Source organism: Scyliorhinus torazame, chromosome 25, assembly GCF_047496885.1.
Source record: "Scyliorhinus torazame isolate Kashiwa2021f chromosome 25, sScyTor2.1, whole genome shotgun sequence".
Classification (NCBI taxonomy): Eukaryota; Metazoa; Chordata; class Chondrichthyes; order Carcharhiniformes; family Scyliorhinidae; genus Scyliorhinus; species Scyliorhinus torazame.
This window is the reverse complement of record NC_092731.1, coordinates 7,800,056-7,822,741: the sequence shown is the minus strand read 5'-3', so window position 1 is coordinate 7,822,741 and position 22,686 is coordinate 7,800,056. Positions and strand designations below refer to the sequence as shown.

Sequence of the window (22,686 nt, the reverse complement as noted above, 5' to 3'; positions counted from 1 at the left end):
GAGTGTTGGGGGAGTGTTGGGGGGAGTGTTGGGGGGAGTGTTGGGGGGAGCGTTGGGGGAGCGTTGGGGGGAGTGATGGGGGAGTTTTGGGGGGGAATGTTGGGGGAGTGTTGGGGGGTGAGTGTTGGGGGGAAGTGTTGGAGGGAGTGTTGGGGGGGAGTGTTGGGGGGGGAGTGTTGGGGGGGAATGTTGGGGGGTGTGTTGGGGGGAGTGTTGGGGGGAGTGTTGGGGGGAGTGTTGGGGGGAGTGTTGGGGGGTGAGTGTTGGGGGGAAGTGTTGGGGGGGAGTGTTGGGGGGGAGTGTTGGGGGGGAGTGTTGGGGGGGACTGTTGGGGGGGAGTGTTGGGGGGGAGTGTTGGGGGGGAGTGTTGGGGGGGAATGTTGGGGGGGAATGTTGGGGGGTGTGTTGGGGGGAGTGTTGGGGCGGAGAGTGTTGGGGGGAGAGTGTTGGGGGGGGAGTGTTGGGGGGATTGTTGGGGGGAGTGTTGGGGGGAGTGTTGGGGGGAGCGTTGGGGGGAGTGTTGGGGGGAGTGTTGGGGGGAGTGATGGGGAGTGTTGGGGTAGTGTTGGCGGGAGTGATGGGGGAGTGTTGGGTGGGAGTGTTGGGGGGGCAAGTGTTGGTGGGGGAGTGTTGCGGGGGAGTGTTGGGGGGAGTGTTGGGGGGGAGTGTTGGGGGGAGCGTTTGGGGGAGTGTTGGGGGGAGTGTTGGGGGAGTGATGGGGGAGTTTTGGGGGGGAGTGTTGGGTGGGAGTGTTGGGGGAGTGTTGGGGGGTGAGTGTTGGGGGGAAGTGTTGGAGGGAGTGTTGGGGGGGAGTGTTGGGGGGAGTGTTGGGGGGAGTGTTGGGGGGGAGTGTTGGGGGGGAGTGTTGGGGGGTGTGTTGGGGGGATTGTTGGGGGGGAGTGTTGGGGCGAGTGTTGGGGGGATTGTTGGGGGGGGAGTGTTGGGGGGGGGAGTGTTGGGGGGGAGTGTTTGGGGGGAGTGTTGGGGGGGGTGTTGGGGGGGGTGTTGGGGGGGGTGTTGGGGGGGGTGTTGGGGCGGGAGTGTTGGGGGGAATGTTGGGGGGAGTGTTGGGGGGAGTGTTGGGGGGAGTGTTGGGGGGGAGTGTTGGGGGGAATGTCGGGGGGGAGTGTTGGGGGGGAGTGTTGGGGGGAATGTCGGGGGGGGATTGTTGGGGGGAGTGTTGGGGGGAGTGTTGGGGGGAGCGTTGGGGGGAGTGTTGGGGGGAGTGTTGGGGGGAGTGATGGGGAGTGTTGGGGTAGTGTTGGCGGGAGTGATGGGGGAGTGTTGGGTGGGAGTGTTGGGGGGGCAAGTGTTGGTGGGGGAGTGTTGCGGGGGAGTGTTGGGGGGAGTGTTGGGGGGGAGTGTTGGGGGGAGCGTTTGGGGGGAGTGTTGGGGGGAGTGTTGGGGGAGTGATGGGGGAGTTTTGGGGGGGAGTGTTGGGTGGGAGTGTTGGGGGGTGAGTGTTGGGGGGAAGTGTTGGAGGGAAGTGTTGGAGGGAGTGTTGGGGGGGAGTGTTGGGGGGAGTGTTGGGGGGAGTGTTGGGGGGGAGTGTTGGGGGGGAGTGTTGGGGGGTGTGTTGGGGGGATTGTTGGGGGGGAGTGTTGGGGCGAGTGTTGGGGGGATTGTTGGGGGGGAGTGTTGGCGGGGGAGTGTTGGGGGGAGTGTTTGGGGGGAGTGTTGGGGGGGGTGTTGGGGGGGGTGTTGGGGGGGGTGTTGGGGGGGGTGTTGGGGGGGGTGTTGGGGCGGGAGTGTTGGGGGGAATGTTGGGGGGGAGTGTTGGGGGGGAGTGTTGGGGGGGAGTGTTGGGGGGGAGTGTTGGGGGGAGTGTTGGGGGGAGTGTTGGGGGGAGTGTTGGGGGGAGTGTTGGGGGGAGTGTTGGGGGGGAGTGTTGGGGGGAATGTCGGGGGGGGAGTGTTGGGGGGGAGTGGTGGGGGGGAAATGTTGGGGGGGAGTGTTGGGAGTGTTGGGTTTGGTGTTGGTGGGAGTGATTGGGGAGTGTTTGGGGTGTTGGGGGGTGTTGGGGGGAGTGTTGGTGGGGGAGTGTTGGGGGGAGTGTTGGGGCAGGAATTGTTGGGGGCTGAGTGTTGGTGGGGGAGTGTTGGTGGGGAATGTTGGGGGGAGTGTTGGGGGGAATATTGGAGGGAGTATTGGGGGAGTGTTGGGGGAGTGTTGGTGGAAATGTTGGGGGGAATGTTGGGGGGAAGTGTTGGGGGAGTGTTGTGGGGATTGTTGGGGGGGAGTTTTGGTGGGTGAGTGTTAGGGGGAAGTGTTGGGGGGAGTTTTGGGGCGGGAGTGTTGGGGGGGAGTGTTGGGGGGGAGTGTTGGGGGGGAGTGTTGGGGGGAGTGTTGGGAGGGAGTGTTGGAGTGGAGAGTGTTGGGGAGTGTTGGGGGGGAGTGATAGGGGCGTGTTGGGGGGAGTGTTGGGGGTGAGCATAGGGGGGAGTGTTGGGGGGAGTTTGGGGAGAGTGTTGGGAGGGAGTGTTGGGGGGAGCGAGTGTTGGTGGGGGAGTGTTGTGGGGGAGTGATGGGGAGTGTTGGGGGGAGTGTTGGGGGGGAGTGATGGGGGAGTGTTGGGAGGGAGTGTTGGGGGGGTGAGTGTTGGTGGGGGAGTGTTGCGGGGTAGTATTGGGGGGAGTGTTGGGGGTGAGTGTTGGGGGTGAGTGTTTGGGGGGAATGTTGGGGGGGAGTGTTGGGGGGGGAGTGTTGGGGGGGAGTGTTGGGGGGGATAGTTGGGGGGGAGAGTTGGGGGGAGAGTGGGGGGGAGTGTTGGGGGGGAGTGTTGGGGGGAGTGTTGGGGGGGAGTGTTGGGGGGGACTGTTGGGGGGGAGTGTTGGGGGGGAGTGTTGGGGGGGAGTGTTGGGGGGGAATGTTGGGGGGGAATGTTGGGGGGTGTGTTGGGGGGAGTGTTGGGGGGGAGAGTGTTGGGGGGGAGAGTGTTGGGGGGGGAGTGTTGGGGGGATTGTTGGGGGGAGTGTTGGGGGGAGTGTTGGGGGGAGCGTTGGGGGGAGTGTTGGGGGGAGTGTTGGGGGGAGTGATGGGGAGTGTTGGGGTAGTGTTGGCGGGAGTGATGGGGGAGTGTTGGGTGGGAGTGTTGGGGGGGCAAGTGTTGGTGGGGGAGTGTTGCGGGGGAGTGTTGGGGGGAGTGTTGGGGGGGAGTGTTGGGGGGAGCGTTTGGGGGAGTGTTGGGGGGAGTGTTGGGGGAGTGATGGGGGAGTTTTGGGGGGGAGTGTTGGGTGGGAGTGTTGGGGGAGTGTTGGGGGGTGAGTGTTGGGGGGAAGTGTTGGAGGGAGTGTTGGGGGGGAGTGTTGGGGGGAGTGTTGGGGGGAGTGTTGGGGGGGAGTGTTGGGGGGGAGTGTTGGGGGGTGTGTTGGGGGGATTGTTGGGGGGGAGTGTTGGGGCGAGTGTTGGGGGGATTGTTGGGGGGGAGTGTTGGGGGGGGAGTGTTGTGGGGGAGTGTTTGGGGGGAGTGTTGGGGGGGTGTTGGGGGGGGTGTTGGGGGGGGTGTTGGGGGGGGTGTTGGGGCGGGAGTGTTGGGGGGAATGTTGGGGGGAGTGTTGGGGGGAGTGTTGGGGGGAGTGTTGGGGGGGAGTGTTGGGGGGAATGTCGGGGGGGAGTGTTGGGGGGGAGTGTTGGGGGGAATGTCGGGGGGGGATTGTTGGGGGGAGTGTTGGGGTGAGTGTTGGGGGGAGCGTTGGGGGGAGTGTTGGGGGGAGTGTTGGGGGGAGTGATGGGGAGTGTTGGGGTAGTGTTGGCGGGAGTGATGGGGGAGTGTTGGGTGGGAGTGTTGGGGGGGCAAGTGTTGGTGGGGGAGTGTTGCGGGGGAGTGTTGGGGGAGTGTTGGGGGGGAGTGTTGGGGGGAGCGTTTGGGGGGAGTGTTGGGGGGAGTGTTGGGGGAGTGATGGGGGAGTTTTGGGGGGGAGTGTTGGGTGGGAGTGTTGGGGGGTGAGTGTTGGGGGGAAGTGTTGGAGGGAAGTGTTGGAGGGAGTGTTGGGGGGGAGTGTTGGGGGGAGTGTTGGGGGGAGTGTTGGGGGGGAGTGTTGGGGGGGAGTGTTGGGGGGTGTGTTGGGGGGATTGTTGGGGGGGAGTGTTGGGGCGAGTGTTGGGGGGATTGTTGGGGGGGAGTGTTGGGGGGGGAGTGTTGGGGGGAGTGTTTGGGGGGAGTGTTGGGGGGGGTGTTGGGGGGGGTGTTGGGGGGGGTGTTGGGGGGGGTGTTGGGGGGGGTGTTGGGGCGGGAGTGTTGGGGGGAATGTTGGGGGGGAGTGTTGGGGGGGAGTGTTGGGGGGGAGTGTTGGGGGGAGTGTTGGGGGGAGTGTTGGGGGGAGTGTTGGGGGGGAGTGTTGGGGGGAATGTCGGGGGGGGAGTGTTGGGGGGGAGTGGTGGGGGGGAAATGTTGGGGGGGGAGTGTTGGGAGTGTTGGGTTTGGTGTTGGTGGGAGTGATTGGGGAGTGTTTGGGGTGTTGGGGGGTGTTGGGGGGAGTGTTGGTGGGGGAGTGTTGGGGGGAGTGTTGGGGCAGGAATTGTTGGGGGCTGAGTGTTGGTGGGGGAGTGTTGGTGGGGAATGTTGGGGGGAGTGTTGGGGGGAATATTGGAGGGAGTATTGGGGGAGTGTTGGGGGAGTGTTGGTGGAAATGTTGGGGGGAATGTTGGGGGGAAGTGTTGGGGGAGTGTTGTGGGGATTGTTGGGGGGGAGTTTTGGTGGGTGAGTGTTAGGGGGAAGTGTTGGGGGGAGTTTTGGGGCGGGAGTGTTGGGGGGGAGTGTTGGGGGGGAGTGTTGGGGGGGAGTGTTGGGGGGAGTGTTGGGAGGGAGTGTTGGAGTGGAGAGTGTTGGGGAGTGTTGGGGGGGAGTGATAGGGGCGTGTTGGGGGGAGTGTTGGGGGTGAGCATAGGGGGGAGTGTTGGGGGGAGTTTGGGGAGAGTGTTGGGAGGGAGTGTTGGGGGGAGCGAGTGTTGGTGGGGGAATGTTGTGGGGGAGTGATGGGGAGTGTTGGGGGGAGTGATGGGGGAGTGTTGGGAGGGAGTGTTGGGGGGGTGAGTGTTGGTGGGGGAGTGTTGCGGGGTAGTATTGGGGGGAGTGTTGGGGGTGAGTGTTGGGGGTGAGTGTTTGGGGGGAGTGTTGGGGGGGAGTGTTGGGGGGGGAGTGTTGGGGGGGGAGTGTTGGGGGGGATAGTTGGGGGGGAGAGTTGGGGGGAGAGTGGGGGGGAGTGTTGGGGGGGAGTGTTGGGGGGGAGTGTTGGGGGGGAGTGTTGGGGGGAGTGTTGTGGGGAGTGTTGGGGGAGGAGTGTTGGGGGAGTGTTGGGGTGAGTGTTGGGGGGAGTGTTGGGGGGAGTGTTGGGGGGAAGTGTTGGGGGAGTATTGGGGGGAGTGTTGGGGGGAGTGTTGGGGGAGTGTTGGGGGGGGTGTTGGGGGGAGTGTTGGGGGGGAGTGTTGGGGGGAGGGTTGGGGGGAGGGTTGGGGGGAGAGTTGGGGGGAGTGTTGGGGGGGAGTGTTGGGGGGGAGTGTTGGGGGGGAGTGTTGGGGGGAGTGTTGTGGGGAGTGTTGGGGGAGGAGTGTTGGGGTGAGTGTTGGGGGGAGTGTTGGGGGGAGTGTTGGGGGGAAGTGTTGGGGGGAAGTGTTGGGGGAGTGTTGGGGGGAGTGTTGGGGGGAGTGTTGGGGGGAGTGTTGGGGGGAGTGTTGGGGGTGGTGTTGGGGGGGAGTGTTGGGGGGGAGTGTTGGGGGGAGTGTTGGGGGGAGTGTTGGGGGGGAGTGTTGGGGGGGAGTGTTGGGGAGGAGTGTTGGGGGAGAGTGTTGGGGGGAGTGTTGGGGGGAGCGTTGGGGGGAGTGATGGGGGAGTTTTGGGGGGGAATGTTGGGGGAGTGTTGGGGGGTGAGTGTTGGGGGGAAGTGTTGGAGGGAGTGTTGGGGGGGAGTGTTGGGGGGGAGTGTTGGGGGGGAGTGTTGGGGGGGAGTGTTGGGGGGGAATGTTGGGGGGTGTGTTGGGGGGAGTGTTGGGGGGAGTGTTGGGGGGTGAGTGTTGGGGGGAAGTGTTGGGGGGAAGTGTTGGGGGGGAGTGTTGGGGGGGAGTGTTGTTGGGGAGTGTTGGGGGGAGCGATTGGGGGGAGTGTTGGGGGTGAGTGTTGATGGGGGAGTGTTGGTGGGGGAGTGTTGGGGGGGAGTGTTGGGGGGGAGTGATGGGGGGGGTGTTGGGGGGACTCTTGGGGGGTGAGTGTTGATGGGGGAGTGTTGGTGGGGGAGTGTTGGGGGAGTGTTGAGGGGCGAGTGCTGGGGGCGCGTGTTGGGGGGAGTGTTGGGCTGGGAGTGTTGTGGGGGGAGTGTTGGGGGGAGTGTTTGGAGGGAGTGTTGGGAGGGAGTGTTGGGAGGGAGTGATGGGGAGAGTGTTGGGAGGGAGTGTTGGGGGGGGCGAGTGTTGGTGGGGGAGTGTTGGGTGGGAGTGATGGGGAGTGTTGGGGGGAGTGTTGGGGGGGAGTGATGGGGGGAGTGATGGGGGAAGTGTTGGGAGGGAGTGTTGGGGGGGCGAGTGTTGGTGGGGGAGTGTTGCGGGGTAGTATTGGGGGGAGTGTTGGGGGGGGGAGTGTTGGGGGGGAATGTTGGGGGGGAGTGTTGGGGAGGAGTGTTGGGGGGGAGTGTTGGGGGGGAGTGTTGGCGGGGAGTGTGGGGGGGAGTATTGGGGGGGCGTGTTGGGGGGGAGTGATGGGGGAGTGTTGGGGGAGTGTTGGGGGAGTGTTGGGGGGTGTTGGGGGGATGTGTTGTTGGGGAGTGTTGGGGGGAGCGATTGGGGGGAGTGTTGGGGGGTGAGTGTTGATGGGGGAGTGTTGGTGGGGGAGTGTTGGGGGGGAGTGTTGGGGGGGAGTGTTGGGGGGGAGTGATGGGGGGGGGTGTTGGGGGGACTCTTGGGGGGTGAGTGTTGATGGGGGAGTGTTGGTGGGGGAGTGTTGGGGGAGTGTTGAGGGGCGAGTGCTGGGGGCGCGTGTTGGGGGGAGTGTTGGGCTGGGAGTGTTGTGGGGGGAGTGTTGGGGGGAGTGTTTGGAGGGAGTGTTGGGGGGAGTGTTGGGGGGGAGTGTTGGGGGGGAGTGTTGGGGGGAATGTTGGGGGGGAAGTGTTGGGGGGAGTGTTGGGGGGGTGTTGTGGGGAGTGTTGGGGGGGAGTGTTGGGCTGGGAGTGTTGTGGGGGGAGTGTTGTGGGGGGAGTGTTGGGGTGAGTGTTGGGGGTGAGTGTTGGGGGGAGTGTTGGGGGGAGTGTTGAGGGGTGTGTTGGGGGGAGTGTTGGGGGGAGAGTGTTGGGGGGATTGTTGGTGGGAGTGTTGGGGGGAGTGTTGGGGGGAGTGTTGGGGGGAGTGTTGGGGGGAGTGTTGGGGGGAGTGTTGGGGGGAGTGTTGGGGGGAGTGTTGGGGGGAGTGTTGGGGGGAGTGTTGGGGGGAGTGTTGGGGGGAGTGTTGGGGGGAGTGTTGGGGGAGTGTTGGGGGGGGAGTGTTTGGAGGGAGTGTTGGAGGGGAGAGTGTTGGGGGAGTGTTGGGGGGAGTGATAGGGGAGTGTTGGGGGGAGTGTTGGGGGGGAGTGTAGGGGGAAGTGATGTGGGAATGTTGGGGGGGAGTGTTGGGAGGGAGTGTTGGGAGGGAGTGACGGGGAGAGTGTTGGGAGGGTGTGTTGGGGGGGGCGAGTGTTGGTGGGGGAGTGTTGGGTGGGAGTGATGGGGAGTGTTGGGGGGAGTGTTGGGGGGGAGTGATGGGGGAGTGTTGGGAGGGAGTGTTTGGGGGGCGAGTGTTGGTGGGGGAGTGTTGCGGGGTAGTATTGGGGGGAGTGTTGGGGGGGGAGTGTTGGGGGGGAGTGTTGGGGGGGAGTGTTGGGGGGGAGTGTTGGGGAGGAGTGTTGGGGGAGAGTGTTGGGGGGAGTGTTGGGGGGAGCGTTGGGGGGAGTGATGGGGGAGTTTTGGGGGGGAATGTTGGGGGAGTGTTGGGGGGTGAGTGTTGGGGGGAAGTGTTGGAGGGAGTGTTGGGGGGGAGTGTTGGGGGGGAGTGTTGGGGGGGAGTGTTGGGGGGGAGTGTTGGGGGGGAGTGTTGGGGGGGAATGTTGGGGGGTGTGTTGGGGGGAGTGTTGGGGGGAGTGTTGGGGGGTGAGTGTTGGGGGGAAGTGTTGGGGGGAAGTGTTGGGGGGGAGTGTTGGGGGGGAGTGTTGGGGGGGAGTGTTGGGGGGGAGTGTTGGGGGGGAGTGTTGGGGGGGAGTGTTGGGGGGGAGTGTTGGGGGGGAATGTTGGGGGGGAATGTTGGGGGGTGTGTTGGGGGGAGTGTTGGGGGGGAGAGTGTTGGGGGGGAGAGTGTTGGGGGGAGAGTGTTGGGGGGATTGTTGGGGGGAGTGTTGGGGGGAGTGTTGGGGGAGCGTTGGGGGGAGTGTTGGGGGGAGTGTTGGGGGGAGTGATGGGGAGTGTTGGGTGGGAGTGTTGGGGGGGCAAGTGTTGGTGGGGGAGTGTTGCGGGGTAGTGTTGGGGGGAGTGTTGGGGGGGAGTGTTGGGGGGAGTGTTGGGGGGAGTGTTGGGGGGAGTGTTGGGGGGAGCGTTGGGGGGAGTGTTGGGGGGAGTGTTGGGGGGAGTGTTGGGGGGAGTGATGGGGAGTGTTGGGGTAGTGTTGGCGGGAGTGATGGGGGAGTGTTGGGTGGGAGTGTTGGGGGGGCAAGTGTTGGTGGGGGAGTGTTGCGGGGTAGTGTTGGGGGGAGTGTTGGGGGGGAGTGTTGGGGGGAGCGTTTGGGGGGAGTGTTGGGGGGAGTGTTGGGGGAGTGATGGGGGAGTTTTGGGGGGGAGTGTTGGGTGGGAGTGTTGGGGGAGTGTTGGGGGGTGAGTGTTGGGGGGAAGTGTTGGAGGGAGTGTTGGGGGGTAGTGTTGGGGGGAGTGTTGGGGGGAGTGTTGGGGGGGAGTGTTGGGGGGGAGTGTTGGGGGGTGTGTTGGGGGGATTGTTGGGGGGGAGTGTTGGGGCGAGTGTTGGGGGGATTGTTGGGGGGGAGTGTTGGGGGGGGAGTGTTGGGGGGGAGTGTTTGGGGGGAGTGTTGGGGGGGTGTTGGGGGGGGTGTTGGGGGGGGTGTTGGGGGGGGTGTTGGGGCGGGAGTGTTGGGGGGAATGTTGGGGGGGAGTGTTGGGGGGGAGTGTTGGGGGGAGTGTTGGGGGGAGTGTTGGGGGGAGTGTTGGGGGGAGTGTTGGGGAGGAGTGTTGGGGGAGAGTGTTGGGGGGAGTGTTGGGGGGAGCGTTGGGGGGAGTGATGGGGGAGTTTTGGGGGGGAATGTTGGGGGAGTGTTGGGGGGTGAGTGTTGGGGGGAAGTGTTGGAGGGAGTGTTGGGGGGGAGTGTTGGGGGGGAGTGTTGGGGGGGAGTGTTGGGGGGGAATGTTGGGGGGTGTGTTGGGGGGAGTGTTGGGGGGAGTGTTGGGGGGTGAGTGTTGGGGGGAAGTGTTGGGGGGAAGTGTTGGGGGGGAGTGTTGGGGGGGAGTGTTGGGGGGGAGTGTTGGGGGGGAGTGTTGGGGGGGAGTGTTGGGGGGGAGTGTTGGGGGGGAGTGTTGGGGGGGAATGTTGGGGGGGAATGTTGGGGGGTGTGTTGGGGGGAGTTTTGGGGGGGAGAGTGTTGGGGGGGAGAGTGTTGGGGGGAGAGTGTTGGGGGGATTGTTGGGGGGAGTGTTGGGGGGAGTGTTGGGGGGAGCGTTGGGGGGAGTGTTGGGGGGAGTGTTGGGGGGAGTGATGGGGAGTGTTGGGTGGGAGTGTTGGGGGGGCAAGTGTTGGTGGGGGAGTGTTGCGGGGTAGTGTTGGGGGGAGTGTTGGGGGGGAGTGTTGGGGGGAGTGTTGGGGGGAGTGTTGGGGGGAGTGTTGGGGGGAGCGTTGGGGGGAGTGTTGGGGGGAGTGTTGGGGGGAGTGATGGGGAGTGTTGGGGTAGTGTTGGCGGGAGTGATGGGGGAGTGTTGGGTGGGAGTGTTGGGGGGGCAAGTGTTGGTGGGGGAGTGTTGCGGGGTAGTGTTGGGGGGAGTGTTGGGGGGGAGTGTTGGGGGGAGCGTTTGGGGGGAGTGTTGGGGGGAGTGTTGGGGGAGTGATGGGGGAGTTTTGGGGGGGAGTGTTGGGTGGGAGTGTTGGGGGAGTGTTGGGGGGTGAGTGTTGGGGGGAAGTGTTGGAGGGAGTGTTGGGGGGGAGTGTTGGGGGGAGTGTTGGGGGGAGTGTTGGGGGGGAGTGTTGGGGGGGAGTGTTGGGGGGTGTGTTGGGGGGATTGTTGGGGGGGAGTGTTGGGGCGAGTGTTGGGGGGATTGTTGGGGGGGAGTGTTGGGGGGGGAGTGTTGGGGGGGAGTGTTTGGGGGGAGTGTTGGGGGGGGTGTTGGGGGGGGTGTTGGGGGGGGTGTTGGGGGGGGTGTTGGGGGGGGTGTTGGGGCGGGAGTGTTGGGGGGAATGTTGGGGGGGAGTGTTGGGGGGGAGTGTTGGGGGGAGTGTTGGGGGGAGTGTTGGGGGGAGTGTTGGGGGGAGTGTTGGGGGGGAGTGTTGGGGGGAATGTCGGGGGGGGAGTGTTGGGGGGGAGTGGTGGGGGGGAAATGTTGGGAGTGTTGGGTTTGGTGTTGGTGGGAGTGATTGGGGAGTGTTGGGGGTGTTGGGGGGTGTTGGGGGGAGTGTTGGTGGGGGAGTGTTGGGGGGAGTGTTGGGGCAGGAATTGTTGGGGGCTGAGTGTTGGTGGGGGAGTGTTGGTGGGGAATGTTGGGGGGAGTGTTGGGGGGAATATTGAAGGGAGTATTGGGGGAGTGTTGGGGGAGTGTTGGTGGAAATGTTGGGGGGAATGTTGGGGGGAAGTGTTGGGGGAGTGTTGTGGGGATTGTTGGGGGGGAGTTTTGGTGGGTGAGTGTTAGGGGGAAGTGTTGGTGGGAGTTTTGGGGCGGGAGTGTTGGGGGGGAGTGTTGGGGGGGAGTGTTGGGGGGGAGTGTTGGGGGGGAGTGTTGGGGGGGGAGTGTTGGGGGGAGTGTTGGGGGGAGTGTTGGGAGGGAGTGTTGGAGTGGAGAGTGTTGGGGAGTGTTGGGGGGGAGTGATAGGGGCGTGTTGGGGGGAGTGTTGGGGGTGAGCATAGGGGGGAGTGTTGGGGGGTGTTTGGGGAGAGTGTTGGGAGGGAGTGTTGGGGGGAGCGAGTGTTGGTGGGGGAGTGTTGTGGGGGAGTGATGGGGAGTGTTGGGGGGAGTGTTGGGGGGGAGTGATGGGGGAGTGTTGGGAGGGAGTGTTGGGGGGGTGAGTGTTGGTGGGGGAGTGTTGCGGGGTAGTATTGGGGGGAGTGTTGGGGGTGAGTGTTGGGGGTGAGTGTTTGGGGGGAGTGTTGGGGGGGAGTGTTGGGGGGGAGTGTTGGGGGGGGAGTGTTGGGGGGGGAGTGTTGGGGGGGATAGTTGGGGGGGAGAGTTGGGGGGAGAGTTGGGGGGAGAGTTGGGGGGGAGTGTTGGGGGGGAGTGTTGGGGGGGAGTGTTGGGGGGAGTGTAGTGGGGAGTGTTGGGGGAGGAGTGTTGGGGGAGTGTTGGGGTGAGTGTTGGGGGGAGTGTTGGGGGGAAGTGTTGGGGGGAAGTGTTGGGGGAGTATTGGGGGGAGTGTTGGGGGGAGTGTTGGGGGAGTGTTGGGGGGGGTGTTGGGGGGGAGTGTTGGTGGGGAGTGTTGGGGGGAGTGTTGGGGGGAGGGTTGGGGGGGAGTGTTGGGGGGGAGTGTTGGGGGGGGGAATGTTGGGGGGGGAGTGTTGGGGGGGTGTTGGGGAGAGTGTTGGGGGGAGTGTTGGGGGGAGTGTTGTGGGGTGAGTGTTCGGGGTGAGTGTTGGGGGGAGTGTTGGGGGGGTGTTCTGGGGAGTGTTGGGGGGGAGTGTTGGGGGGAAGTGTTGGGGGGAGTGTTGTGGGGGAGTGTTGTGGGGGAGTGTTGGGGGGTAGTGGTGGGGGGGAAATGTTGGGGGGGGGAGTGTTGGGAGTGTTGGGTTTGGTGTTGGGGGGAGTGATTGGGGAGTGTTGGGGGGTGTTGGGGGGTGTTGGGGGAGTGTTGGTGGGGGAGTGTTGGGGGGAGTGTTGGGGCAGGAAGTGTTGGGGGGTGAGTGTTGGTGGGGGAGTGTTGGTGGGTAATGTTGGGGGGAGTGTTGGGGGGAATATTGGGGGGAGTATTGGGGGAATGTTGGGGGAGTGTTGGGGGGAATGTTGGGGGAGTGTTGGGGGGAATGTTGGGGGGAATGTTGCGGGGAAGTGTTGGGGGGAGTGTTGGAGGGGAGTGTTGTGGGGAGTGTTGTGGGGAGTGTTGTGGGGGGAGTGTTGGTGGGTGAGTGTTTGGGGGAAGTGTTGGGGGGTAGTGTTGGGGCGGGAGTGTTGGGGGGGAGTGTTGGGGGGAGTGTTGGGGGGAGTGATGGTGAGTGTTGGGGGAGTGTTGGGGGGAGTGATGGGGGAGTGTTGGGAGGGAGTGTTGGGTGGGCAATTGTTGGTGGGGGAGTGTTGCGGGGTAGTGTTGGGGGGAGTGTTGGGGGGAGTGTTGGGGGTAGTGTTGGGGGGGAGTGTTGGAGGGGAGTGTTGGGGGGAGTGTTGGGGGGAGTGTTGGGGGAGTGTTGGGGTAGTGATGGGGAGTGTTGGGGGGGAGTGTTGGGTGGGAGTGTTGGGGGGAGTGATGGGGGGAGTGTTGGGGGGTGAATGTTGGGGGGGGAGTGTTGGAGGGAGTGTTGGGGGGGAGTGTTGGGGGGGAGTGTTGGGGGGAGTGTTGGGGGGAGTGTTGGGGGGAGTGTTGGGGGAGTGTTGGGGGGAGTGTTGGGGGCGGAGTGTTGGGGGGGGAGTGTTGGGGGGGGAGTGTTGGGGGAGCGTTGGTGGGAGTGTTGGGGGGAGTGTTGGGGGGGAGTGTTGGGGGGAGTGTTGGGGGGAGTGTTGGGGGGAGTGTTGGGGGGAGTGTTGGGGGGAGTGTTGGGGGGAGTGTTGGGGGGAGTGTTGGAGGGGAAGTGTTGAGGGAGTGTTGGGGGGAGTGTTGGGGGGGGTGGTGTTGGAGGGTTAGTGTTGGAGGGAGTGTTGGGGGAGTGTTGGGAGGGGGGAGTGTTGGGGGGGTGTGTTGGTCGGAGTGTTGGGGGGAATGTTGGTGCGAGTGTTGGGGGGAGTGTTGGGGGGGGGGAGTGTTGGTGGGAGTGTTGGGGGGTGAGTGTTGAGGGGAGTGTTGGGGGGAGTGTTGGGGGGAGTGTTGTTGGGGAGTGTTGGGGGGACTGTTGGGGGGGAGTGTTGGTGGGAGTGTTGGGGGGAGTGATGGGGGGGAGTGATGGGGGGGTGTTGGGGGGACTCTTGGGGGGTGAGTGTTGGTGGCGAGTGTTGGTGGGGGAGTGTTGGGGGAGTGTTGAGGGGCGAGTGCTGGTGGCGCGTGTTGGGGGAGTGTTGGGCTGGGAGTGTTGTGGGGGGAGTGTTGGGGGGAGTGTTGGGGGGAGTGTTGGGGGGAGTGTTGGGGGGAGTGTTGGGGGGAGTGTTGGGGGGGGAGTGTTGGGGGGAGTGTTGTGGGGAGTGTTGGGGGGAGTGTTGGGGGGGAGTGTTGGGGTGAGTTTTGGGGGGAGTGTTGGGGGGGAGTGTTGGGGGGAGTGATTAGGGGAGTGTTGGGGGGAGTGTTGGGGGGAATGTTGGGGGGAGTGTTGGGGGGAGTGTTGGGGGGAGTGTTGGGGGGAGTGTTGGGGGGGAGTGTTGGGGGGAGTGTTGTGGGGAGTGTTGGGGGGAGTGTTGGGGGGGAGTGTTGGGGTGAGTTTTGGGGGGAGTGTTGGGGGGGAGTGTTGGGGGGAGTGATTAGGGGAGTGTTGGGGGGAGTGTTGGGGGGAATGTTGGGGGGGAAGTGTTGGGGGGAGTGTTGGGGGGGTGTTGTGGGGAGTGTTGGGGGGGAGTGTTGGGCTGGGAGTGTTGGGGGGGGCGAGTGTTGGTGGGAGAGTGTTGGGGGAGTGTTGGGGGGGAGTGATGGGGAGTGTTGGGGGGAGTGTTGGTGGGGGAGTGTTGGTGGGGGAGTGTTGGTGGGGGAGTGTTGGTGGGGGAGTGTTGGTGGGGGAGTGTTGGTGGGGGAGTGTTGGTGGGGGAGTGTTGGTGGGGGAGTGTTGGGGGGAGTGTTGGGGGGAGTGTTGGGGGGAGTGTTGGGGGGGGCGAGTGTTGGTGGGAGAGTGTTGGGGGAGTGTTGGGGGGGAGTGATGGGGAGTGTTGGGGGGAGTGTTGGTGGGGGAGTGTTGGTGGGGGAGTGTTGGGGGAGTGTTGGGGGAGAGTGTTGGGGGGGGCGAGTGTTGGTGGGAGAGTGTTGGGGGAGTGTTGGGGGGGAATGATGGGGAGTGTTGGGGCTGAGTGTTGAGGGGAGTGATGGGGGAGTGTTGGGGGGAGTGTAGGGGCGGGAGTGTTGGTGGGGGAGTGTTGCGGGGTAGTGTTGAGGGGGAGTGTTTGGGGGGGAGTGTTGGGGGGGAGTGTTGGGGGGGAGTGTTGGGGGGGAGTGTTGGGGGGAGTGTTGGGGGGGGAGTTTTGAGGGGGAGTGTTGGGGGGGAGTGTTGGGGGGGAGTGTTGGGGGGTGTGTTGGGGGGGAGTGATGGGGGAGTGATGGGGCAGTGACGGGGAGAGTGTTAGGGGGGAGTGTTGGGGGGGAGTGTTGGGGGGGAGTGTTCGGGGGGAGTGTTGGGGGGGAGTGTTGGGGGGGAGTGATGGGGGAGTGATGGGGGGAGTGACGGGGAGAGTGTTAGGGGGGAGTGTTGGGGGGGAGTGTTGGGGGGGAGTGATGGGGGAGTGATGGGGGAGTGATGGGGAGTGATGGGGAGTGATGGGGGAGTGTTGGGGGAGTGTTGGGGGAGTGTTGGGGGAGTGTTGGGGGGAGTGTTGGGGGGGAGTGTTGGGGGGGAGTGTTGGGGGGGAGTGTTGGGGGGAGTGTTGGGGGGAGTGTTGGGAGAGGAGTGTTCAGGGGGAGTGATGGGGGGAGTGTTGGGAGGGAGTGTCGGGGGCGGCGAGTGTTGGTGGGGGAGTGTTGGGGGGAGTGTTGGGGGGGAGTGATGGAGGAGTGTTGGTAGGAGTGTTGGGGCGGCTTGTGTTGGTGGGGGAGTGTTGCGGGGGAGTGTTGGGGGGAGTGATGGGGAGTGTTGGGGGGAGTGTTGAGGTTGGGAGTGTTGGGGGGAGTGTTGGGGGGGAGTGTTGGGGGGAGTGATGGGGGAGTGTTGGGGGGAGTGTTGGGGGGAGTGTTGGGGGGGAGTGTTTTGGGGGGAGTATTGGCGGGAGTGTTGGGGGGAGTGATGGGGGGAGTGTTGGGGGGAGTGTTGGTGGGAGTGTTGGGGGGAGTGTTGGGGGGAGTGTTGGGGGGAGTGTTGGGGGGAGTGTTGGGGGGAGTGTTGGGGGGAGTGTTGGGGGGAGTGTTGTGGGGGGAGTGTTGGGGGGAGTGTTGGGGGGGAGTGTTGGGGGGAGTGTTGGGGGGAGTGTTGGGGGGAGTGTTGGGGGGAGTGTTGGGGGGAGTGTTGGGGGGAGTGTTGGGGGGAGTGTTGGGGGGAGTGTTGGGGGGAGTGTTGGGGGGAGTGTTGGGGGCGGAGTGTTGGGGGCGGAGTGTTGGGGGGAGTGTTGGGGGGAGTGTTGGGGGGAGTGTTGGGGGGAGTGTTGGGGGGAGTGTTGGGGGGAGTGCTGGGGGGAGTGTTGGGGGGAGTGTTGGGGGGAGTGTTGGGGGGAGTGTTGGGGGGAGTGTTGGGGGGGAGTGTTGGGGGGGAGTGTTGGGGGGAGTGTTGGGGGGAGTGTTGGGGGGAGTGTTGGAGGGGAAGTGTTGAGGGAGTGTTGGGGGGAGTGTTGGGGGGGGTGGTGTTGGAGGGTTAGTGTTGGAGGGAGTGTTGGGGGAGAGTGTTGGGGGGGGAGTGTTGGGGGGAGTGTTGGGGGGGAGTGATGGGGGAGTGTTGGGGGAGTGTTGGGGGAGTGTTGGGGGAGTGTTGGGGGGGTGTGTTGTTGGGGAGTGTTGGGGGGAGCGATTGGGGGGAGTGTTGGGGGGTGAGTGTTGATGGGGGAGTGTTGGTGGGGGAGTGTTGGGGGGGAGTGTTGGGGGGAGTGTTGGGGGGGAGTGTTGGGGGGAGTGATGGGGGGGAGTGATGGGGGGGTGTTGGGGGGACTCTTGGGGAGTGAGTGTTGGTGGGGGAGTGTTGGTGGGGGAGTGTTGGGGGAGTGTTGAGGGGCGAGTGCTGGGGGCGCGTGTTGGGGGGAGTGTTGGGCTGGGAGTGTTGTGGGGGGAGTGTTGGGGGGAGTGTTTGGAGGGAGTGATGGGGGAGTGATGGGGGGAGTGACGGGGAGAGTGTTAGGGGAGAGTGTTAGGGGGGAGTGTTGGCGGGGAGTGTTGCGGGGGAGTGTTGGGGGGGAGTGTTGGGGGGGAGTGATGGGGGAGTGATGGGGGAGTGATGGGCGAGTGATGGGGGGAGTGACGGGGAGAGTGTTAGGGGGGAGTGTTGGGGGGAGTGTTGGGGGGGAGTGTTCGGGGGGAGTGTTGGGGGGGAGTGTTGGGGGGGAGTGATGGGGGAGTGATGGGGGGAGTGACGGGGAGAGTGTTAGGGGGGAGTGTTGGGGGGGAGTGTTGGGGGGGAGTGATGGGGGAGTGATGGGGGGAGTGATGGGGAGTGATGGGGGAGTGTTGGGGGAGTGTTGGGGGAGTGTTGGGGGGAGTGTTGGGGGGAGTGTTGGGGGGAGTGTTGGGGGGAGTGTTGGGGGGAGTGTTGGGGGGGAGTGTTGGGAGGGAGTGTTGGGGGAGTGTTGGGGGGGAGTGTTGGGGGGAGTGTTGGGGGGAGTGTTGGGAGAGGAGTGTTCAGGGGGAGTGATGGGGGGAGTATTGGGAGGGAGTGTCGGGGGCGGCGAGTGTTGGTGGGGGAGTGTTGGGGGGAGTGTTGGGGGGGAGTGATGGAGGAGTGTTGGTAGGAGTGTTGGGGCGGCTTGTGTTGGTGGGGGAGTGTTGCGGGGGAGTGTTGGGGGGAGTGATGGGGAGTGTTGGGGGGAGTGTTGAGGTTGGGAGTGTTGGGGGGAGTGTTGGGGGGGGAGTGTTGGGGGGAGTGATGGGGGAGTGTTGGGGGGAGTGTTGGGGGGGAGTGTTGAGGGTGGGAGTTTTGGGGGGAGTATTGGCGGGAGTGTTGGGGGGAGTGATGGGGGAGTGTTGGGGGGAGTGTTGGGGGGAGTGTTGGGGGGAGTGTTGGGGGGAGTGTTGGGGGGAGTGTTGGGGGGAGTGTTGGGGGGAGTGTTGGGGGGAGTGTTGGGGGGAGTGTTGGGGGGAGTGTTGGGGGGAGTGTTGGGGGGAGTGTTGGGGGGAGTGTTGGGGGGAGTGTTGGGGGGAGTGTTGTGGGGGGAGTGTTGGTGGGAGTGTTGGGGGGGAGTGTTGGGGGGAGTGTTGGGGGGAGTGTTGGGGGGAGTGTTGGGGGGAGTGTTGGGGGGAGTGTTGGGGGGAGTGTTGGGGGGGAGTGTTGGGGGGAGTGTTGGGGGGAGTGTTGGGGGGAGTGTTGGGGGGAGTGTTGGGGGAAGTGTTGGGGGAAGTGTTGGGGGGAGTGTTGGGGGAGTGTTGGGGGGAGTGTTGGGGGGAGTGTTGGGGGGAGTGTTGGGGGGGAGTGTTGGGGGGGAGTGTTGGGGGGGAGTGTTGGGGGGAGTGTTGGGGGGAGTGTTGGGGGGAGTGTTGGAGGGGAAGTGTTGAGGGAGTGTTGGGGGGAGTGTTGGGGGGGGGTGGTGTTGGAGGGTTAGTGTTGGAGGGAGTGTTGGGGGAGAGTGTTGGGGGGGAGTGTTGGGGGGAGTGGTTGGGGGGGAGTGATGGGGGAGTGTTGGGGGAGTGTTGGGGGAGTGTTGGGGGAGTGTTGGGGGAGTGTTGGGGGGGTGTGTTGTTGGGGAGTGTTGGGGGGAGCGATTGGGGGGAGTGTTGGGGGGTGAGTGTTGATGGGGGAGTGTTGGTGGGGGGAGTGTTGGGGGGAGTGTTGGGGGGGAGTGTTGGGGGGGAGTGATGGGGGGGTGTTGGGGGGACTCTTGGGGAGTGAGTGTTGGTGGGGGAGTGTTGGTGGGGGAGTGTTGGGGGAGTGTTGAGGGGCGAGTGCTGGGGGCGCGTGTTGGGGGGAGTGTTGGGCTGGGAGTGTTGTGGGGGGAGTGTTGGGGGGAGTGTTTGGAGGGAGTGTTGGGGGGAGTGTTGGGGGGAGTGTTGGGGGGAGTGTTGGGGGGAGTGTTGGGGGGAGTGTTGGGGGGAGTGTTGGGGGGGAGTGTTGGGGGGAGTGTTGGGGGAGTGTTGGGGGGGAGTGTTGGGGTGAGTTTTGGGGGAGTGTTGGGGGGAGTGATTAGGGGAGTGTTGGGGGGGTGTTGTGGGGCGTGTTGGGGGGGAGTGTTGGGCTGGGTGTGTTGTGGGGGGAGTGTTGTGGGGGGGAGTGTTGGGGGAGTGTTGGGGGAGTGTTAGGGGGGAGTGTTAGGGGGGAGTGTTGGGGGGAGTGTTGGGGGGTGTGTTGGGGGGTGTGTTGGGGGGGAGTGTTGGGGTGAGTGTTGGGGGTGAGTGTTGGGGGGGAGTGTTGGGGGGCGTGTTGGGGGAGTGTTGGGGGAGTGTTGGGGGGAGTGTTGGGGGGAGTGTTGGGGGGAGTGTTGGGGGGAGTGATGGGGGATTGTTGGGGGGGGAGTGTTGGGGGTGAGTGCTGGGGGGGAGTGTTGGGGGGGAGTGTTGGGGGGAGTGTTGGGGGGAGTGATGGGGGATTGTTGGGGGGGAGTGTTGGGGGTGAGTGCTGGGGGGGAGTGTTGGGGGGGGGAGTGTTGGGGGGAGTGTTGGGGGGAGTGTTGGGGGGGAGTGTTGGGGGGAGTGTTGGGGGGAGTGTTGGGGGAAGTGTTGGGGGGAGTGTTGGGGGGAGTGTTGGGGGGAGTGTTGGGGGGAGTGTTGGGGGGAGTGTTGGGGGGAGTGTTGGAGGGGAAGTGTTGAGGGAGTGTTGGGGGGAGTGTTGGGGGGGTGGTGTTGCAGGGTTAGTGTTGGAGGGAGTGTTGGGGGAGTGTTGGGAGGGGGGAGTGTTGGGGGGGGAGTGTTGGTGGGAGTGTTGGGGGGAATGTTGGTGCGAGTGTTGGGGGGAGTGTTGGGGGGGGGGGAGTGTTGGTGGGAGTGTTGGGGGTGAGTGTTGAGGGGAGTGTTGGGGGGAGTGTTGGGGGGAGTGTTGTGGGGGAGTGTTGGGGGGACTGTTGGGGGGGAGTGTTGGTGGGAGTGTTGGGGGGAGTGATGGGGGGGAGTGATGGGGGGTGTTGGGGGGACTCTTGGGGGGTGAGTGTTGGTGGCGAGTGTTGGTGGGGGAGTGTTGGGGGAGTGTTGAGGGGCGAGTGCTGGGGGCGCGTGTTGGGGGAGTGTTGGGCTGGGAGTGTTGTGGGGGGAGTGTTGGGGGGAGTGTTTGGAGGGAGTGTTGGGGGGAGTGTTGGGGGGAGTGTTGGGGGGAGTGTTGGGGGGAGTGTTGGGGGGAGTGTTGGGGGGGAGTGTTGTGGGGAGTGTTGGGGGGAGTGTTGGGGGGGAGTGTTGGGGGGGAGTGTTGGGGTGAGTTTTGGGGGGAGTGTTGGGGGGGAGTGTTGGGGGGAGTGATTAGGGGAGTGTTGGGGGGAGTGTTGGGGGGAATGTTGGGGGGGAAGTGTTGGGGGGAGTGTTGGGGGGGTGTTGTGGGGAGTGTTGGGGGGGAGTGTTGGGCTGGGAGTGTTGTGGGGGGAGTGTTGTGGGGGGAGTGTTGGGGGAGTGTTGGGGGAGTGTTAGGGGGGAGTGTTAGGGGGGAGTGTTAGGGGGGAGTATTGGGGGGAGTGTTGGGGGGGAGTGTTGGGGTGAGTGTTGGGGGTGAGTGTTGGGGGGGGGAGTGTTGTGGGGCGTGTTGGGGGAGTGTTGGGGGAGTGTTGGGGGAGTGTTGGGGGGAGTGTTGGGGTGGAGTGTTGGGGGGAGTGTTGGGGGGAGTGATGGGGGGAGTGATGGGGGATTGTTGGGGGGGGAGTGTTGGGGGTGAGTGCTGGGGGGGAGTGCTGGGGGGGAGTGTTGGGGGGGAGTGTTGGGGGGGAGTGTTGGGGTGAGTGTTGGGGTGAGTGTTGGGGGAGTGTTGGGGGGAGTGTTGGGGGGAGTGTTGGGGGGAGTGTTGGGGGGAGTGTTGGGGGGAGTGTTGGGGGGAGTGTTGGGGGGAGTGTTGGGGGGAGTGTTGGGGGGAGTGTTGGGGGGAGTGTTGGGGGGAGTGTTGGGGGGAGTGTTGGCGGGAGTGTTGGGGGCGCGTTGGTGGGAGTGTTGGGGGGAGTGTTGGGGGGGAGTGTTGGGGGGGAGTGTTGGGGGGAGTGTTGGAGGGGAAGTGTTGAGGGAGTGTTGGGGGGAGTGTTGGGGGGGGTGGTGTTGGAGGGTTAGTGTTGGAGGGAGTGTTGGGGGAGTGTTGGGAGGGGGGAGTGTTGGGGGGGGACTGTTGGTGGGAGTGTTGGGGGGAATGTTGGTGCGAGTGTTGGGGGGAGTGTTGGGGGGGGAGTGTTGGTGGGGGTGTTGGGGGGTGAGTGTTGAGGGGAGTGTTGGGGGGAGTGTTGGGGGGAGTGTTGGGGGGAGTGTTGTGGGGGAGTGTTTGGGGGGAGTGTTGGTGGGAGTGTTGGGGGAGTGTTGGGGGGACTGTTGGGGGGGAGTGTTGGTGGGAGTGTTGGGGGGAGTGATGGGGGGGAGTGTTGGGGGGAGTGTTGGGGGGAGTGTTGGGGGGAGTGTTGGGGGGGAGTGTTGGTGCGAGTGTTGGGGGGAGTGTTGGGGGGGAGTGTTGGTGGGAGTGTTGGGGGGGAGTGTTGGGGGGGAGTGTTGGGGGGGCGTGTTGGGGGGGGAGTGTTGGGGGGGAGTGTTGGGGGGGAGTGTTGGGGGGAGTGTTGGGGGGGGAGTGTTGGGGGGGAGTGTTGGGGGGGAGTGTTGGTGAGAGTGTTGGGGGGAGTGTTGGGGGGAGTGTTGGGGGGGGGGATATTTCCTGAGCACAGTTTATGAAAAGTAGGTTCAGGTTCTGTGGTGTGGTGAAGGGGTCTCGCTCAGGGAATCGCTCTGCACCTGACCCCTGTCAGAAAACAGATGTGGGTTAATCGGACTGAGCGAGTGAGCTGAGGACAAACATTTCTGGACAAGGAAACCATCTGAGTACAAGCTGTCGGATTTGTTAATTTCTCGTGAAATCTGTCGGGTCCGTGGGACGTGGAAACTCTGGTCTGGGCTCAGTTCGGTTTTAGTCCCTGACAGCTGGGAACCGGGAGGTTTTCCTGTGAGTATAGCAGGAAAATCCCCACATTCCTGACAGAAACAAATAAACAGCCGTTTCAAACATCTGGACATTTGCCAGCTCCCTTGCTGAAAGCTGGTGGTTGCTGAGGATTCCTGAACCAGGAATCTAGTGTTCCTCTCCCTATCGTGGAGCTCAGTCCCAATAATCCAGGCGGATAATCCGCGTGCTGCACCTGGTGCCCCTCCACTGGGAGTCAAGGTTCCCGCCGCTGCTGTTTGAGAAAGATCAGGCCGAGCTTCAGTCCCTCAACCAATATCCCCAAAACCAGATTGTCCGGTCTGAATGGTTGAGCAAGAGTCTTACACCAATAGTGACAGGGGGAGTCTGACACCAATAGTGACAGGGGGAGTCTGACACCAATAGTGACAGGGGGAGTCTGACACCAATAGTGACAGGGGGACTCTGATACCAATAGTGACAGGGGGAGTATGACACCAATAGTGACAGGGGGAGTCTGACACCAATAGTGACAGGGGGAGTATGACACCAATAGTGACAGGGGGAGTCTGACACCAATAGTGACAGGGAGAGTCTGACACCAATAGTGACAGTGGGAGTCTGACACCAATGGTGACAGGGAGAGTCTGACACCAATAGTGACAGGGGGCGTCTGACACCAATAGTGACAGGGGGCGTCTGACACCAATAATGACAGGTTGAGTCTGACACCAACAGTGGCAGGGAGAGTCTGACACCAATAGTGACAGGAGGAGTCTGACACCAATAGTGACAGGGGGAGTCTGACACCAATAGTTACAGGGGGAGTCACACACCAATAATGACAGGGGGAGTCTGACACCAATAGTGTCAGAGGGAGTCTGACACCAGTAGTGACAGGGAGAGTCTGACACCAATAGTGACAATGGGAGTCTCACATCAATATTGACAGGGGGAGTCCAACAACAATAGTGGCAGGAGGAGCATCACACTGCAATAGTGACAGGGGGAGTCTGACACCAATAGTGACGGGGGGAGTCTGACACCAGTAGTTACAGGGGGAGTCTGGCACCAATAGTGACAGGGGGAGTCTGGCACCAATAGTGACAGGGGGAGTCTGACACCAATAGTGACAGGGGGAGTCTGACACCAATAGTGACAGGGGGAGTCTGACACCAATAGTTACAGTGGGAGTCACACACCAATAATGACAGGGGGAGTCTGACACCAATAGTGTCAGAGGGAGTCTGACACCAGTAGTGACAGGGAGAGTCTGACACCAATAGTGACAGGGGGAGTCTCACATCAATATTGACAGGGGGAGTCTCACATCAATATTGACAGGGGGAGTCTCACACCAATATTGACAGGGGGAGTCCAACAACAATAGTGGCAGGAGGAGCATCACACTGCAATAGTGACAGGGGGAATCTGACACCAATAGTGACAGGGGGAGTCTGACACCAATTATGACAGGGGGAGTCTGACACCAATAGTGAGAGGGGGAGTCTGACACCAATAGTGAGAGGGGGAGTCTGACAACAATAGTGACAGGAGGTGCATCA

At 64.0% G+C, this 22,686-nt stretch overlaps 1 pseudogene; it reads right to left on the bottom strand.

The window, feature by feature from the left end:
• The window catches only part of LOC140402231 (uncharacterized), a 54,028-nt pseudogene that overhangs the window by 30,206 nt on the left and 1,136 nt on the right, over positions 1 to 22,686 (bottom strand).